The sequence below is a fragment of the Natrix helvetica genome (assembly GCF_964273705.1).
Source record: "Natrix helvetica genome assembly, chromosome: 1".
NCBI lineage: Eukaryota > Metazoa > Chordata > Lepidosauria > Squamata > Natricidae > Natrix > Natrix helvetica.
The window spans coordinates 237,124,550-237,143,251 of NC_138548.1; positions in this window are offsets into that span (position 1 = coordinate 237,124,550).

Below are 18,702 nucleotides of genomic sequence, written 5' to 3' on the forward strand. Positions count from 1 at the left end.
ATTCATATATGAAACAGCCCTGATAAAATGACGGTGGCAAATGTGTACTATCTTACCTGTTGCTATCTTTTCTCTTATATCTTCTTAAGTATCATGGCTAAAAAACAAAAATGTGGCTAAATTATTAAAAAAGGAACCAAGCTGTAACATTGACCCACATGGAAAAGGAATCTATGTGCACTTCCCTATATCAGTAGGAAGGAACCTGTGGCTGTCTAGATTAGTGCTTTTTCAACTTAGCAACTTTAAGACATGTGGACTTCAACTTCCAAAATTCCCATGCTGGCTGAAGAATGCTGGGAGTTGAAGTCCACATATCTTAAAAATTGCCATGGTTGACAAACACCGATCTAGCAATTCCGGCCATCACTTACTCTTGACCATCTTGCCTGAGGCTCCTGGGAGTTGTAGCTTGGCAATATTGAACAACGGGCCTTTTCTGTACCTACAAGTCCTGGATACTGAACTTGCCTTAGGACAGTTGGTGAACCTTTTTGGCACTGAGTGTCGAAACGGGACCACACGCACATGTGGGGGAGCAGCAAAAACTGGAAGACCAGGTGACGCACGCTGGAAACACGCTCAGCTTCCCTGTGCGCCAGGGAGGTGCTTTTTCAGTTTCTACCTCTCCCACGCTTGAAGACCAGCTGGCTAGCATGGATGTGCATGCTGGAACCCAAAAGAGCAACAGGCGACGGCTGGCGTGCCCAGAGAGATGGCTCTGGGTGCCACTTAGGTTCGCCATAACTGCCTTAGGTGTTCAGTATGGAAGATACCCTCCAATTCCAAAGTTCCAGTTCAGAATCTGATAACTTGGGGCAACAGTTCAACAGTTACCGCCAAGGCAAAGGGTTATGCTTCTATCTGTGAGCCATGAGAAATCTAAACCAGCATAAAAAACCCTATCCTGCTTCTAAAGCTTCTGCTCTGGCTTCAACTCCCAGAATTCCTCCTCTCGCTCTTCATCTTGATGATGTGCAGACGGGTGGGGGGAGAGAGCTGGAACCAGTTCTAAACGGTACTGTAGATTTGCGGAACCTCTTCTATAGAAGAGGTTAGAACTGGCAGGAACCCACCCCTGGTGTGTGCGCTGTCTTTGTGTGATGTAGAGGGTGTGGGTTGGACAGCCAAGCATGCAAATTCTTGCTATAACCATCTCTCTCTGCGCTTGCAAAATGTGGAAATTTGAAAGCTTTTTGTTCCTTCCTTTCTTTCACTCCCTCATGGCTCTTCTTGACTCCACCAGTGGTGAAACTCAAAATGTTTTACTACCGGTTCTGTGGGCGTGGCTTGGTGGGCATGGCAGGGGAAGGATATTGCAAAATCTCCATTCCCTCCCCACTCTGGGGCCAGCCAGAGGTGGTATTTGCCGGTTCTCCGAACTACTCAAAATTTCTGCTACCAGTTCTCCAGAACCTGTCAGAACTTGCTGAATTTCAACCCTGGACTCCACCATCTTGACATACGAAGGAATCAGAATTCCCTGCAGTTTTGCTTTTGACAGACTTTCATGAGATGCAAGAGAGTCAGACCGACTGCCCCATGTTTACGCTCAGCTCTTGCACGCACACTCACAAAAGTCCGACAGTTCCTTTGCAGGTGTCTTTCTCTCTGGCACCTCCCCTCTTCCCTCCATGTGCCCAAATACCATCAGGGGTTTGCTTTTGACTGGGAGAAATGGGCTGGTGCACTAAATGCTCTTTTCTGTGGTGCAATAATTACTCGAGGGTTTTGCATGTCAGAAATGATAGCTTTCACTTTATCGGTCATCTTCCTCAGCTGGAAGCAGCTGTTTAGAGAGTGCAAAAGCCCACTGTTAAAATAAGGCAGCTGGATAGATGAGTGGTAAAATGAGAGTGCCGGCACTTAAAACCCCAGGTCTCTGGGGTTCCCCTGCTACTGTGATAGCTGCTTGTTGGGCTGCCTGAACCATTTATTACAGTAGAGGCCTCCAATTATATTGCCTCCTTCAGTGGCCAGTAAGTACCAGGTTGTTCTCATCTATCCCATATCCTCCAAATATATTGCTGATAGAATAGTTGGCAAAGCAACTAGCTTTTGTATACCTTGAAAGTACTATGGGTGGCCACTGGCTTTGAGGAAAACCTACCTTAAAATTGGGGTAGCTGAGGACAATTTAATCCTGTCTCATTGAAGGATGGGATGAAGGCATCATTATTAGTAAAAATGGTATTTAGACCTTAGATAGGATCAATCTTAACTATAAATCAGATCTTATTTATTAATTGTTCAGGACAGGAGAAGGAGGAACATATGATATGGTACAACCTTTCTGTCAACCAGTAAGGAGCAGGACTTTAATCCGCTAAGATTCCTGTTCTTCTGATTGCTACACACTTATCTTTAGAGTACTGTTATGTCAGGGCAAAGGAACAGGCCCATATGCTAAGTTGCAGCACAGAAGATTTATTCAAGCCTACACACAAGAACCTAGTCAATTAAAAATCAGCACTAAATTGGTGCTAGAAAAGGGTCAAAGGAATTCAAGGAGGGCTGACATGGATCATTTGTGGCAATGTAGGGACTCTAAGCTGATGACATACTTAATTCCACCCCAGGTTTGCCTATTCCTTTCCTGTATCATATCTTTTTTTCCCTTCCACCAGATACGTTTCTGCCCCAAAGTTCTGTATTTCTGCATGTTTTATAGATTTTGAGGACTTGTAGGACTTGGAAGTCTGTATGAAGCAAGATATTTTAATTTAAGTCTTTGCATTTCTGAGTTGGTTTAATAAAGTTTTATCATAAACTATAACATTACCCCTTATCAAGGAAGCCATTGCTTGAGTAAGTTTATCTTTCAGTTATTGTCCCCAGGAGAACAGTTTGTTGATAAAACAAGGTGCATGTTGATCATTAAAGTCTTGATATCCTTAAAGATAATTAAGTTTTATGATCCTAGGTATTTTAACATGGCTTTTACTTGCTGGAGTACATTATTACTTGCCCCTCAATCACAACTCGCCCTCATGGCACTTATTTTCATGGCAGTTTTGAGCACAGGAAACTATTGAATGCGATCTCACCAGGACTTGAAAATTCAGTCATTGCTACAATTTCATTTATCCCAAATTTTGGGTTCGATTTGTATTTATCATACAGGACATAGCAGACGAACAGATGCAGGTTGCAGAACTTAATAATAGCCGCTAGGTGATATCAAAGAATACATCTCCCTCCCTCCCTCCCTTTCTCTCTTTGCTGTCTCCTACTGGCCTTCTGGATTTTGCAGCCCACTGCTGCTAGCCCATTACCAAGTAGTATATTTACCAAGGATTTAAAGTTATTTATGAGCAGGAACAGGCTTTATAAGCCCTACCAGTGATGGCTAAACTGTTTGTCCTCGCATGCTGAAAGCATGTGCGTGCGCACGACAGCGCACAACAGCGCATGTCCATATGTCCACACCCATAATACAATGTGTATGTGCCCCCCGCACCTCCCCCTGTGCATGTGCGTGTGACCCATCTATGCCCCATTTTGTGCCTAGCAAGCCTCCCTGAAGCCGCTTGGGATCAAAAAAGGGGTGCAGGTGGGGAGTGCTCCCTGCCACACTCCCCCCTGTACATGCCTACGCTGTTAACAGGAGCTATGTTGGCCTAGTATGCAGCTTTATTCCTCTCTAGCATTCATCTCCATTGTTTAGTGATGCATTTCATGCCTCTCTAGGGTTTACATCTATCTGCTCCAGTGAGGCACTCCCTGTTCCTGTTGGATGTGTATCGATGGCTTGTATAGTGTTTTGCAGAGACCCGAAAATAAGCTGGCTGGTGGCCATGCTTGGTGAGCTCAGCTGAGGCTCGTGTGCCGGCAGAGGGGCCTCTGTGTGCCACCTGTGGCACACATACCATAGGTTCAATATCACAGCCCTATACAGATAATAGTCCTTGGCTTATGACCAGAGCGGAAACCAGAATTTCCATTTCTAAGCAAAGTTAAGCGAGTTGCATCCGATTTCACAACCTTTTTTGCCATGTCGTTAAGAAAATCACTGCAGTTGTTAGGTGAGCTTTGTGGTCATTAAGCAAATCCAGCTCCCCTCATTGACTTTGCTTGTGGGAAACTGGTTGGGAAGGTCACGAATGGCAATCATGTGACCTTAGGATGTTGCAAACCTCATAAATGCATCCCGGTTGTTAAGCCCCCAAATTATAATCACAATTGGGAAAGCTGCAAGGGTTGTAAGTGGGAGGGCCATCATAGGTTACTTTTTATCAATGCCAACTTTGAGCAGTCACTAAACAAATGTTTGTAAGTTGAGGACTCCCTGTAAAGGAGAGGTGGACAACTAATCGGCAGTAAAGGTTTGTGCTATTTTTTTTTAAAAAAACTCACCAACAAAAGGTATAATTGGATTGAGCAGGGTTGTAACCCAATAACATTCCTGCAAATAAGAGAGGATAAGATTTTAATGTTCTTTTGGATCTGTGGACTTGGGAAGCTACATAGAATATTTTTACTTCTTTATATGAACTAAACATATCCAAAGGCTTATGCTAGTATTTCATGAGTCGTGGTGGTGCACTGCTTAGAATAACAGTATTGTAGGCAAAACTCTGCCCATCGGCCAGCAGTTTGATCCTGACCACCTCAACGTTGACTCAAACTTCCGAGGTCCGTAAAATGAGGACCCATATTGTTGGACAATGTGCTAACTGAATTGCTTAGAGAGTGCGATAAAGCACTGTGAAGCAGTATATAAGTCTAAGTGCTATTGCTATATGCTTTTATTCAGAAAATTGCATCATAAGTTGGCATTTTTGGGCAAAGTTCAATAACTCAAGGGGTGGGGGAGTTTACAAAAGACCCAGGGGTTCTATATCATTACTGGGCTCTCCACTGACCTTTGAAACAAAAGGAAAATGATGTTTGTGTTTAAGAGTCCCCAAATCTCTCATACAATCGATGCGTATACTGCTATAATTAAATGCAAGGGGAATAAGACCAAAGAAGGGAGAGACATTTTAGATGAAATATATATTGCAGCCAGTTGTATGCCAAACTCGTAGAATGAAAAAGGCATTTTACTTTCAATTTGGCCATTTGTGGTAATGCTCTGAGTCTGCATGCTTTCTTTTAAAATAACAAGAGAACAATAATATCTATCGGATTCCCTTTTGGGACGGTGGAAAAAGAAACCTGGAAAAATCAAAGCTGTTGTACAACAATAAAAATGTAAAGACTCGCTAATTGTTGAGGTCATTGATTTGCATTACAGATTCTTTTGCTAAGCTTTTCCTTCCTTTTAACAATACTTTGATGCAGATAAGAGAAATCCATAAAGACGGATTTGCATGTTGGAATGATCTATTGTTTACAATCCAGGTTTTAATAACATTTTAGGTTGCAGAGGTGATGTGGTATGCACTGAAACATTAGCAAAAACCAGCTTTTCTAACATAACTAAGTGCATGGAGAGGGAGACATTAAAATGCAATGTAAGTCGAGGTGGTCCTCGACTTACAATCATTCATTGAGTGACCGTTTAAAGTGACAGCTGTACTGAAAAAAAGGGACTATGACCATTTTTCACAACAGCCATTGCAACATCGCCATGGCCATATGATCAAACTTTGGATGCTTGGCAACCGGTTCATATTTATGACAGTTGCAGTGTCCTTGGTTCATGTGATCCCCTTTTTGCGACCTTCTGACAAGCACAATCTACGGGGAAGCCAGATTTACTTAATGACCATGTTACTAACTTAACAGTTGCAGTGATCCACTTAGCAACTGTGCCAAGAAAGGTCATGAGATGGGCCAAAGTTCCCTTAACTTAGCAATGGGACTTGGGGGCTTCAATTGCAGTCATAAGCCGAGAACTGCTTGCTTATGTAAGCTTCCATTTGGGCGAGAGGTTAAAAAACAAACAAACTAGAAGGATGAAAAGGGAAGAGATAAAACAGCAGCTGCCTCCAGACGTATCTGCCAGATCTCTGCAGCAATGAAAGTGAAGAGGGTGAACAAAGTATTTCCGACACCAAGAAAGGAAAACAATATGGAGAGAGAAGAGAGGAAGAACCATGAGCTTAGGCTATGAAAGAGCTGCAACTGCAAGTAAGGTTCCCCCCATCAAACCCAGTGACAAATGCTAGCTGTACCATTTAGTTTTAAACCATCTTAAATTGGGTGATAGTTCTCTCTAATACTGATTGTCTACCATGTTAGGACTAAACCCTGTTGCGTTACATTTGTGTCTTTAATTTGATCTGTTGAGAAATGATGTCAATATCATTTTCAGGCCAGACATGAATCCCATCTCATAGATGTCCCAACCAGCCCATTCTTAACTAACTTGCTAACCGATATGTTTATGGGGAACTTTGTCATATTCTTTGCTGAAGTCAACTGTATTATGCCCACAGTGTTCCCATAATGTCCTAAGGAAGTTACTAAATAAAAATATAAAATACCATTAGTCTGGCAAGATTTGTTCTTGACAAATCTGTCCTGACTTCTATAGTCTTTCCCCCCACCCCCGCCCACAGAGATTGATTGATTCTGTGATCTGTCTAGGATCCTTCCACTTATCAGTAGCAGAGTGATTGGTCAGATAGTACTGTAGCTTCCAGCATCTGCTTGTTGTCCTTGTTTAAAGATGGGCTAGCATTTGTCCTTCAATCATCCGGCATTTCAATATTTCTCCAGGTTTTCTCAAAGGCTAAAAAAATAGATCACACTTTGTTTCTTGGCAATTTCTTTCAGTAACCGAGAATGCAATCCATCTGGTTCTGGATATTTGAACTCACTCAAGATCAAGATGTATTATTTCTCTGTGTTTCTGTCTACTGCAAGCGGGAATCCTGTTCCAGCCATTCACAATTGTCTGGTGAAGATGTCCCTTAGAAAAGGCTGGATCAAAACAGTAGACTTTTAGTCACAGAATAATCCTTAGTTAAGGTCTGAAACTTTTTTTAATGCATGTCAAAATAATGTGCTAGTGTTTGAAATATGTAAGGTAAAGGTAAAGGTTCCCCTTGCACATATGTGCTAGTCATTCCCAACTCTCAGGAGCGATGCTCATCTCCATTTCAAAGCCAGCCCTGTCCGAAGATGTCTCCGTGGTTATGTGGCCGGCATAACTAAACCATAGGTGGGTTGCTTCCGGTTTTATTACCGGTTCGCTTCGCACACACTTTGCAGAACAATTTACAGTGAACTGCGCACACTCACGCACTACAAAACAACATGCCGGTAATGGCAGCAGGTACCAGGGAACCAGTTCAGGGACATGGTCAGCCTGGGTCGCTGCCAGTTCTGCGATCCAGGCCAAAAAGCCACTACCGGTTCAGCCAAACCGGGAGCAACCCACCTCTGGACTAAAAGCTGAAGGTACACAGAATGTATTACCTTCCTGCCAAAGATGGTTCCTATTTTTCTACTTGCATTTTTACATGCTTTCGAACTGCTAGGTTGGCAGAAGCTGGGACACTCCGTTACGCGGCACTAGGGATTCGAACCGCTGAACTGCTGACCTTTCTGATCGACAAGCTCAGTGTCTTAGCCACTGGGCCCTTTTTGAAATATGTAATAGGTAGCAAATAGCAACACAATACCAAATTTTGTCAATCTCAGGATGGCCCCAATTAATGTATGTATGGGAAAGGATGAAAAAATCCCCAAATTATGGGTGAGTCCAGGAAGCTGAAGACATATTTTTGTTGTTCAGTCACTAAGTCATGTCTGACTGTTTGTGACTCCATGGCCCATAGCACACCAGGCCCCCTTGTCCTCCATTGTGTCCTGGAATTTGTCCAAATTCATATTCATTGCATCAATAACACTATAGTGTTATCGACCAACTCATCCTCTGCCGTCTCTTTCTCCTTTTGCCTTCAAACGGATACCTGAAAGTGTTTCCTATTGTTGCCAGTGAAATATATGGGTTTGTCCTTAGGATCAACCTTCTTACTTTTATAGCAAGTTGGAGACTGATTACCAGCACATAAATCAAATACGATATGACATAAAGCTCGTGGATGTGAGCCCTAAGGATAAATAATATATTGGAGGGGGAGGTCCAATATTCTGGCAAGGCAGCCCAAATTTAAGGTCGAAACTTAAGGTTCAGTTGAAGAAGAAACATGTTTGGAAGGAGACTGTATAAATAAAATAACTGTCTCGCAAGAGTAGACTTATGGTTTCGTGGTGCATGTTAAGATTGGCTTCTACTGACATAAATGAAAGTAGGCATTTACATTTTTGATATGAAATGTAGAAGGTAGAAGTGTTCTGACCGAAGCTTTCTTAGAAAACAAGAAGCAAAGTCTTGGTCCCTGCAAAACCTCTTTTATTTACATGACTGTGTAAGTATTTCTAAGTATTTCTTAGAGGATATTAATATAATAGGGTATCTTGTTTGACAAACCAGGCAGCTATAAATCTAACATTTTTCTTTAATCATTGCAATCTACAAATGTTTCGAAAGATGGCTGGCTTCAAAGAGAGTGGTTTAACAGTATCTCCAATTAGTGGAAATGGAACTCCATCACAATAAAGCATCAAATTGTTCAAATAAGAGTTCCAGAAAGCTGGTTACTGGATGTGGAACCCAACAAAACGACTATTGTGTGAACATATGAAACTGATGAGCGAATGAGAAATGCTTCAGATGGCTTTGAAAATCAACATCCCATCATCAATAATACAATAATGCACATTTCACATGAGTCTCAACTGTCTAGGCCTGCCACACACAGAAGGAACAAAAAGCCAGAACACTCATGCCAGAGCAAAAAAACCCTGCCTTTAATCCCATGATAAGAAAGGTCCTCAGAACAATGCGAGTCCATGAATTGGTCTAAAGTCAGCGCTGGGAGACCCTGCCTTCCAATGTCTTTTATGCATCTGCAATGTACGCCCTAAACTAACCACCATCTGGCGCTCCCAACTCCCACCCCCTCCCAACTGTTTGCCATGCTTGTTGCTTTAGGTTCATACGGTCTGCCCGGTGCATCTCAGGCAATGTGCCTCGGACCGGTGAGACGTCATTTGTTGGCACCCTGCACAATCAGGTATCAGAGGGTTCGTGGGGATCTCCTGTAGCCACTAGCTTCGTTCCACCGTCAGCTTAGCCGGTATGTAGGACATCACTGGCTTCACCACCCACTGTCTCTCTTCCCCCAAATATGACGAGGTTCAGCACGGAGCTTGACACTGATGCCATAGGACCCACACATGTGTGCAATTAAGATTTTACACTTACAGGGAACAGTTGTGCCTCTCTCTTCAGAACCTACTTTGCTTTTGTGGGTGTTAAGTAGAATGTTAGTCCTGCATGAATACGGTATTGCCAATTTCAGATTAGAATTTATTTGAGCACCCAATTATTAAAGAACTATGCTTAAAAATAGCTTTTAAAAATGAAATGAAAAAAACAACTGAACTGAAGGTTACTTACCTGGAAATTAATTCCTAAGAATAGCTCACAGCTAAGCTGTTTGAAGATTTGGAGTGGAGCGTGAAAGAAGAAGCCGAACTGAGGCTTCTTGATGGCAAAACCTGAATTTTTCATGATCAGAAATATTGGTGGGAAGAGGTGTGTATGAGTGAGCAATTCCTAAAGCATTTGAATTACGGGAAGCTGCTGGGTGAGATCTTCCATCACCATAGGGTGTGTTTACATGCTGACAATACTCAGTTGCATATCTCAACCCATGGTGAATTAAGCAATGGTTTGATCTCTCTTTAACAGTGCCTAGAGACTATTAAGGGCTATATGGCAAACAACAGGGAGAAACTGAATCTTGGCAAGACTGATCTCTGCGGCTTCAGAGCTCCTTGATTCATGGAGAATTGCTATCTGTGATTTTGATGGAGTTGTATTGCCCTAGACCAGTGGTTCTCAACCTGTCGGTCGGGACCCCTTTGGGGGTCAAACAATCCTTTCACAGGGGTTGCCTAAGACCATCGGAAAACACATATTTTATGGTTGGGGGTCACCACAACATGAGGAACTGTATTAAAGGGTTGCGGCATTGGGAAGGTTGAGAACCACTGCCCTAGATGAACCTAGATGAACCTGGGGGCTTTCCAGGATTTGCGACTGCTGCCCGAGGAGCCAGTGGCAGTCATGGCCAAGAGGGTCTTTGCACAACTGTGGGTTGTGCATCAGCTGCACCTTTTTCTGGATAAACAGGCTCTGCTCACAGTCAGCCATGCCTTAATTACCTCCTGTTTGACCACTATAATGTACTCTTCATGGGGTATCCAGAAGCTTCAGTCGGTTCAAAATGCAATGGCTGGCATAGTTTTGTGCAAATCTAGATTTGCATGTGCCACTGTTCTTGCAGGAGGACCATCTTTTCCCAATTACATTTACCCAGCCTACAAATCGGGGAGGCAGGGTTGTTATGGGTCCCCTCCAGGGGTGAAATGCTCTGAAGTCTGCTACTGGTTTGCTTTGCTTCGCTACCGGTTTGCTTCGTGCGCGCTTGCACACTGCAGGCTCTATCGCGCAGCACTGAAAATGGAGGATTAAGAAACATTTTCTGAGTCTGCAAAGGTAAGTAGAACAGTGAGGGGAAGGGGGAAGAGCTGTGCCACACGATTTAGATTTGCTAGAAAGCTGGATTTCCTGCTTTCTAGCGATTATAAATCACGCAGCATAGCTGATCGCAACACAGCTAATCGTCTGAACTACCGGTTCACCCAAACCGCTAGCCTTTTTTATTACCAGTTCGGGTGAACCGGCCTGAACCGATAGCATTTCACCCGTGATGCCCTCAATCAAGGAGGCCTACCTAGTGGGACCCAAAAGAGAGACCTTTTTTGTGGTGGCTCCCTCTGGTGCAACATCATCCCTGTGGAGATAAAACTGCCCCCTACCTTGATATTCTTCTGAAAGACCCACAAGACACATTTGTGTCAACAGGCCTGGGGATACCGCGATCAAATGGGAGCAAGTGGTTTATTTGGATGTTGTTGCCAGGAGGGGTGGCGAGATTTTGACTTTTATATTTGGGGTTTATTCCTGTAATCCATCCAGAATCACTATGAGTGGATGGCCATATACGTTTAAAAAAAAAAAAACACAAATAAGAAATCAAGCTGACCAGTCAATATCTATGCATTGTCCCAGTATGATTCTCACATTTGTCTTAATGAACTCATAGAAATAAAAAGAACAGTCAAATTTTCAATGTTTAATAAAGTGTGATGCTCAACTTGACATAATCTGAGCTTATTCTTTACTTAGAAACATATTTTGTGAGGGAAGGACAAAACTCTCGGTTTATTTTAGCAATTACACATGTCCTCTTTGAACTTGGGTCAAAATGCCAATGTAGCTTGCTCCCAACACTACTACTCTCTTGTTGACTTGAAGATGCAGGATTTCTTAAAACACTCCTATTGGCAGGCATCAGGATGGGAAGGCTAATGCCAGCCAACACCTGAAAAACAGCTTTTACTCTTTCTTAAAGAAACCAAAGAAATGGACAATACAATCTCCATCACAGGCAGCCAAGAAGCTTGGACAAATACTAGGCGTTTCTCATGATAGCAAGCTAGCAAAATAACTGAATGGTTTCCGTATTAGGTAAAATAAAATACAGACATAAAATTGTAACTAAAAAGAATAAAATCTATATTTCTTTATTTTTTTTAAAAAAAGTCAAATCATGTGCTTGAAATCAAAAAGCCAGACTGTATCAAATTAATAAGGCCTTAGCAAAGAATTCAGCCAGCAGGGCTCGTTTAAATTCCTGGTCCAAAAAGGCTTGTGGGAATTGCTGATGTAATCAAAATTGTTGAGGTGATTAAGGCACTTTGAGCTTTACAAAAAGAAAAAAACTTTTCCCACGTTCAAGGAAGAGAATCATACTGGTCTGAGGTGAGTAGCAAGTAGATTTATTGCACAGAATTAAGAAGCCAACCATACAAGAAATTATCATCTAATAACAACCCCAAATTCTGCCTTTTATATATGTTAGTCCCAACCAGGGGTGATATCCTCCCAATTCAGCCCGGTTCAGCCAAACCGTCAGAGACGATTGGCATCAATCGTCTACTGGACCCTTTAGGTGGGAGCCAGGACAGAGTGGGAGAGGATGGTGGTTATGGTGGTTGAGGGGGCCTGGATCATCTGAGGCCTCTGGAAGATCTGGCCTAGGGCCATGGACCGGGCCTATGACCATGGAGAGGCTGGAAGGCTGCCTAGGAGTATGGTTATTTGGAGCCAAGACTGCCCCCACCCACCCACCAAGGACCCTGAATCTCTGTTCCTGAGCTTATCCCCACCTAGGACCACCTAAGACCATGGAGGGTTATCACCAATTTTACAGCTGGGGCTATCACCCATTTTTTCTACCATTTCTACCATCATCGCCACATCCGTCCAATCTTATCATCTAGACATCTACTCCCCCCCCCACTCATTACTGAAGAATTATCCAGGACAATGCCTCTTACCCCCCACATTGACATTGACTTATGGGACTAATGCCTTCTACCTCCCCCCCATACTGACTTTTTTACCATCTACAGCACCTTAGCCCCTACTGGAATTTTGTCGATAATAACTTATTCGAGGTTAGACTTGCTCCGCCTGCGGGAGGCCCCTCTCTCGCAGGCTTGGCCCTTGGCTCTTTCAAGGGCCCGCCTCGAGGACGGGTTCGTGGACCCCGAGAGGTGCAGGAACCGGAAGCTAAGGGGATTTTTAGTAAAATGTTTTTTATCTTTTTTAGGGTGTTCCAGGGTGGGGGGGAGGGCTAATCAGACCGGGAGGAGAGCCAGCGCCGGACAGACAGGTGAGTCCAGGAAGGACGGGGATGCGGTGGAGGGGGGGAATATAAAGGTCACTAAAGCAGAGGGTTGTCCTATTACAACGGTCACGGGGAGGAGGGGATGCGAGGACAGGATAAGATCCCAAGGTCGGTTGGGAGACCGCGGCTGCTGGTTACACCCGGTCGCTTGTACCAACCCCTGCAGTCTAGGTGGACAGGTGCTACAGAGCCAGGGCCTGCGGCTGATGCTTTGCAATGCAAGGTCTGTCACCAACAAGGCCCCCCTCATTAATGAGTTGATCTCAGAGGGGGAGCTAGACCTTGCAGGGATAACGGAGACCTGGCTGGGCCACGAGGGTGGTTTACCCCTCGTGGAAATGTGCCCACCGGGTTTCCGTGCATTCCATCAGCCTCGGGCCCTGGGTAAGGGTGGTGGGGTGGCGGTGGTTATGCGGGAATGTTTAGAGCCGAGGGAGTTCACTGTCCCTCAGATACCCGGGTGTGAGTCCCTTGGTGTGAACTGGGGCCCAGGGAGGCAGTGGGGCTTGCCGATTGTATACTTGGCTCCTCGCTATGCATCAGCAGCCCTGCCCGAGCTCCTCGAGCTAATCTCAGCGACGGCAGTTGAGACTCCCAGACTTTTGGTCATGGGGGACTTCAACTTGCTGTCAACGGGAGCAGCTTCCGAGGTGGCTTGGGAGTTCATGGCTTCCATGACGGCCATGGACCTGACCCAATTAGTGCAGGGCCCCACTCACGAAGGGGGCCACACACTGGACCTCATTTTTGTATCTGAACAGTGAACGAGTGATCTGGGAATAGGGGATTTAGTCATCACGCCCCTGTCATGGTCAGACCACTCATCCCTCCGGCTGGACTTCCCTGGCGCTATCCCCCACCGCAAGGAGGCGGAACCAGACTCTATAAACTGGTACCGCCCCAGGCACCTGATGGAATCTGATAGATTCCAGACGGAGCTTGGGCCAATACCTGTAGCCTTGTCCCGCTCCCGCTCTGAGGACCTAGTGACTGCCTGGAATAGGGCGACGACTGGGGCCTTGGACCGGGTTGCGCCTTTGCGACCTCTCCTGCGGCATCGACCCACCCGGGCTCCTTGGTTTACTGAGGAGCTTAGGGTGATGAAGCACCACAGGAGACGTCTAGAGAGCAGGTGGAGGTCCTCACGCTCCGAATCTGACCGAACACAGGTAAGAGCCTATTTGCGGACTTACCTTGTGGCAATAAGAGCGGCCAAACGTAGACATTGTGCTGCTCTTATTGCGTCCGCGGATAACCGCCCTGCCGCCCTGTTTAGGGTGACCCGCTCCCTTTTATCGCAGGGGGCGCGGGAGACACCCTTACAGGGTAGAGCAGAGGAGTTTGGGGAATATCTTCAGGACAAAATCGATCAGATCCGGAGCGGGTGGACCTCCGTCAGTGGACCAGATGAGCCGCCAACAGCGAGTCTTGAGAGACCATTCTGGGAGGAGTTTGACTCTGTTGCCCCCGAGGATTTGGACAGGTTGCGTGGACGGCTGCGACCCACCACATGTTTAACGGACCCGTGCCCCTCCTGGCTGGTACTGGCAGCCTGGGAGGTGACACGAGGCTGGCTCCTGGGCCTGGTGAACGCCTCATTGGGTGAGGGATACTTACCAACCGCCTTGAAAGAGGCGGTGGTGAGACCCTTGCTCAAGAGACCTTCGCTCGACCCAATGGAGCTAGCTAATTATCGTCCAGTCTCCAACCTCCCCTTCTTGGCGAAGGTTGTTGAGAATGTGGTGGCGCAGCAATTTCCACGACACCTAGACGAATCCGACTATCTAGACCCACGCCAGTCCGGCTTCCGACCCGGGCACAGCACTGAGACAGCCTTGGTCGCGTTGGTTGATGATCTCTGGAGGGCCAGAGATAGGGGTTGTTCCTCTATCCTGGTCCTATTAGACCTCTCGGCGGCTTTTGATACCATCGACCATGGTATCCTATTGCGCCGGTTGGAGGGGATGGGAGTCGGAGGCACCGTTTTGCGGTGGTTCGGCTCCTACCTCTCCGACCGGAAGCAATGTGTGTTGACAGGGGGGCAGAGGTCGTCCCTGAGGCCACTCACTTGTGGGGTGCCACAGGGGTCGGTCCTCTCGCCTCTCCTGTTCAACGCATATGTGAAGCCGCTGGGTGAGATCATCCGTGGTTTTGGGGTTGAGTACCACCTGTACGCTGATGATACTCAGCTGTACATTTCAACCCCAAACCACCCCAACGAGGCTGTCGAAGTGATGTCCCGGTGTTTGGAAGCCGTCGGGGTCTGGATGGGGGACAACAGACTCAAACTCAACCCCTCCAAGACCGAGTGGCTGTGGGTACCAGCACCTCGGTTCAGCCAGCTGACTCCATCGCTGGCCATAGGGGGCGAACAACTGTCCCCCGTGGAGTGGGCGCGCAATTTGGACGTCCTCCTCGATGCCCGGCTGTCAATGGAGGACCATGTGGCAGCCATGGCAAGGGGGGCGTTCCACCAGGTCTGCCTGGTGCGCCAATTGCGCCCCCTACTGGACCGGAGTGCCCTGCGCACGGTCACTCATGCGTTGGTGACGTCTCGCCTGGACTACTGCAATGCCCTCTACATGGGGCTTCCCTTGGGACGCATCCGGAGACTGCAGCTAGTTCAGAACGCAGCCGTGCGGGTTATTATGGGAAGTACACGTTACTCCCACGTAACACCTCTCCTGCGCGAGCTGCACTGGCTACCTGTGGCCTTTCGGGTGCGTTTCAAGGTATTGATCACCATCTTTAAAGCGCTCCATGGCATAGGACCTAGTTATCTGCAGGATCGCATCCTACCACACACGTCCCTGCGACCTATCCGCTCACACAGGGAGGGGCTCCTCCTGGTGCCGTCTGCTAGGCAATGCCAGCGGGCGACACCTAGGAGTAGATCCTTCTCTGTGATGGGCCCAACCCTCTGGAATGACCTCCCCCCAGACATTCGAACTACCACCGACCTCCGTTCCTTCCGGCAGAAGTTAAAGACTCACCTATTTCAATCAGCTGGCCTGGCACTTTCTTAGTTTTACCTCCCGGGGATTTATTTTATTTTAATTGGGTTTGGGGTTTTAATTGGGATGTTTTTAGGATTAGAATATATTTATTTCTTAGTACAGCCTATCTCCCCCTCCAAATGTATCTTAAATGTATTTTATTATTATGACTGATTTTATTTGTATTGACTGTACACCGCCCCGAGTCCCTTTCTGGGAGAGGGGGCGGTCTAAAAATCTAAGAAATAAATAAATAAATAAAATAAAAATAAATCAGTTCTCTGAACCAGTAGCAAAAATCCCTGGTGGCCCTGCCCATGCCCGCCTGGTCACCCTGTCTCGGCTCACCTCTTCCGGCCACTTGACCCGCCCACCCAATCCAAATGTTTCTCCCTCCATTCACAGCAGAACTGCTGCAGCCTGTCCTTTTAAGGTAGACCCAGGGAGGGAGGTGGCGGGGGGGGGGACCATAAAGGGAGCAGCAGCTCTGCTGTGAATGCACTCAAACACACATTTATTCCTACCGGGTTCTGTGGGTGTGGCTTGGTGGTGGGGGCATGTGACTGAATGGGCATGACCATGAGTGACATCAAGTTGGCCACGCTCACTCAATCACAGGACCCCACCACCAAGCCACGCCCACAGAACTGGTAGTAAAAAAATGTGAATTTCACCACTGGTCCCAACATCTTCCTCCCACCATCTTGAGTCACTGGCCTTGGGGCTACTTGTTTTCCAATAGTGAAGGTTTGTATGATCTGTCTCTTGTTTATAAAATGACTGTCTCTGGCATGATAAAAGAATATTCACCTCATCAGCTTCCATCTTCACACCTAGCTTTTGTATAAAATCGCTCAAATCTTACTAAGTTGAATGACTCTAAAGCGTTCTGGCTTGATTAACAAATCATAACTAAGCCAACCAAGGTTTAAGGCAATTTCTGGGCCAGAAAGTTTAAAAACAATGAAGTAATGTATGACATTAATAGTTTTGGGGGAATCCTGACAGATAATTTGTGGGTGAGGTTGTCACTTCCCCCCTTGATATTATGCTCTGAAATCTTCCAAAGTGTCAAGTTAAAACAAAAAATCAATAAGTAGATTCTATAGCATCTACTGCAAAGCTTAGCCATAAAAGCAAAACAATAGTGGTTGGTGCAGTTTTTTACAAATTTGAACTGGGGAAACAGGACAAGCTACACTAGCCACCCTTACGTTCTCTTCCAAATTTAGAGATTACATGAAACCAGTCTTCTGTTGCAACTGATCCTTCCATAAGCCAAGTCTCATAAAATACAAAGTTGTTTTTATATTTTAAATTATGTCCTGGTCTATGTTTATTAGATGGGACATGCTGCCTTTGAAACATAACTCTGTCAAACTTGACCAAACTTTTCTAGAAAAGAAAAAGAATGACAAAGAATGACCTCCAATAGTTTTAACATGCTCATCAGTATTGGAACTAATAAAACTATTTTTAAATTATCAAAATCCTGTTACTCTTGGAATTGTTGAAGTTTTCTTTCAGTGGAAACATGGATTCTTGTTCTGTCCTTAATCTATGAGAAGAAAAATCAGCCTTCCTTCTCTTTCACATTTCTTATAGTTCTTAATGCTTTTAACTGATAATCTTGTGAATCAGTGTTCCCTTCTTTAAATGAAATCACATCCAGTTCTTTCCATCTCTTTTAGTTTGACACATCATGGGAAATGTGTAAGGTTATACCCAAAGTAGAATATTTATGGTTCCATGTTTTCTTTGCTAGATGTTTTATTCTTGGTTTTTAAAAAAAGTAGTTCCCAAGCTATGAATCTAAAGTCCTACCTATAATAATTATATTTTCCCTACAAACAATTTAATTTTACTCAATCTCTATGAATCAGTTGCAAATAAGCACTTTAGAAAATATTGATTTCAATGCAAGTGCTAGGCATGGGCTTAACTCTCTCACACTAAAATCAATAGGGCTTAAAGTGATTAATTTTGGTTGCATCATTCCTTATTTGTTGCTGGTAGCCTCCCTCTCCAGTCCAGCCTTCAGAGCAACACTAAAGGTAGTATTTAAAAAGCAGTAGACATGGTTGGTTTGCAGACAAATCGTTCTCTTCTCTAATGAGCAAAGAAGGTGAGTTCTGGCAGGGAAAAGTGGGATCGGTTTTGCTTCTTTTCAGTAGCTCAGCTTTCTGTTGGATTTAAAGTGTTGTTATTGACCAACTCTCATCAGATCACTTCTATACCTCTCACTGTCCCACCACACTTCTAGCAATTAGCTTTTCCATCTCCCAAGCTTTCTGAGTCCAGTCTGAAAATTAATGAGCCAGGCTGTTTGACAGATGTTGACAGATCTCTTTGGTTCCTTAAAATTGTCTGGACTCATAGAGTAGCAACAGTAATAGCACTTAGATGTATATATCACTTCACAGTGCTTCGCAGCCCTCTCTAAGCAGTTTACAGAGCCAGCCTATTGCCCCCAACAATCTCCTCATTTTACCCACCTCGAAAGGATGGAAGGCTGAGTTAACCTTCAGCCTGGTGAGATGTCAACTGCCAAATTGCAGTCAGCAGAACAGTGATGTGCGGTGAGGTCTATGACTGGTGAGGCTGGTGACGTCATCAAACTGCGTGGTTGCTCCAATTGCATGGGCGCAGCCCAAACGGAGAAGTTTCTCTTCTCAGAAATGTCAGAAAGGGACAGACAGGCTGCCGCAGCTCCACTGAGAAGACATTTCTGAGAAGAGAAACTTCTCCTTTCTCCTCCTCCCCCCCCCCCTTCTAGCACTGATGATGTTACCTAGGCATTTTTTGCATCAGGCGAGCCCGGGATCCTTGCAAGGGGAATGGGACCACGTGTGCAGGCGGCTCCTCAGCAGCGCACAGCCTCAGATTAGCACAGCTGCAATCCCCTTCCCCTGCATATGTGG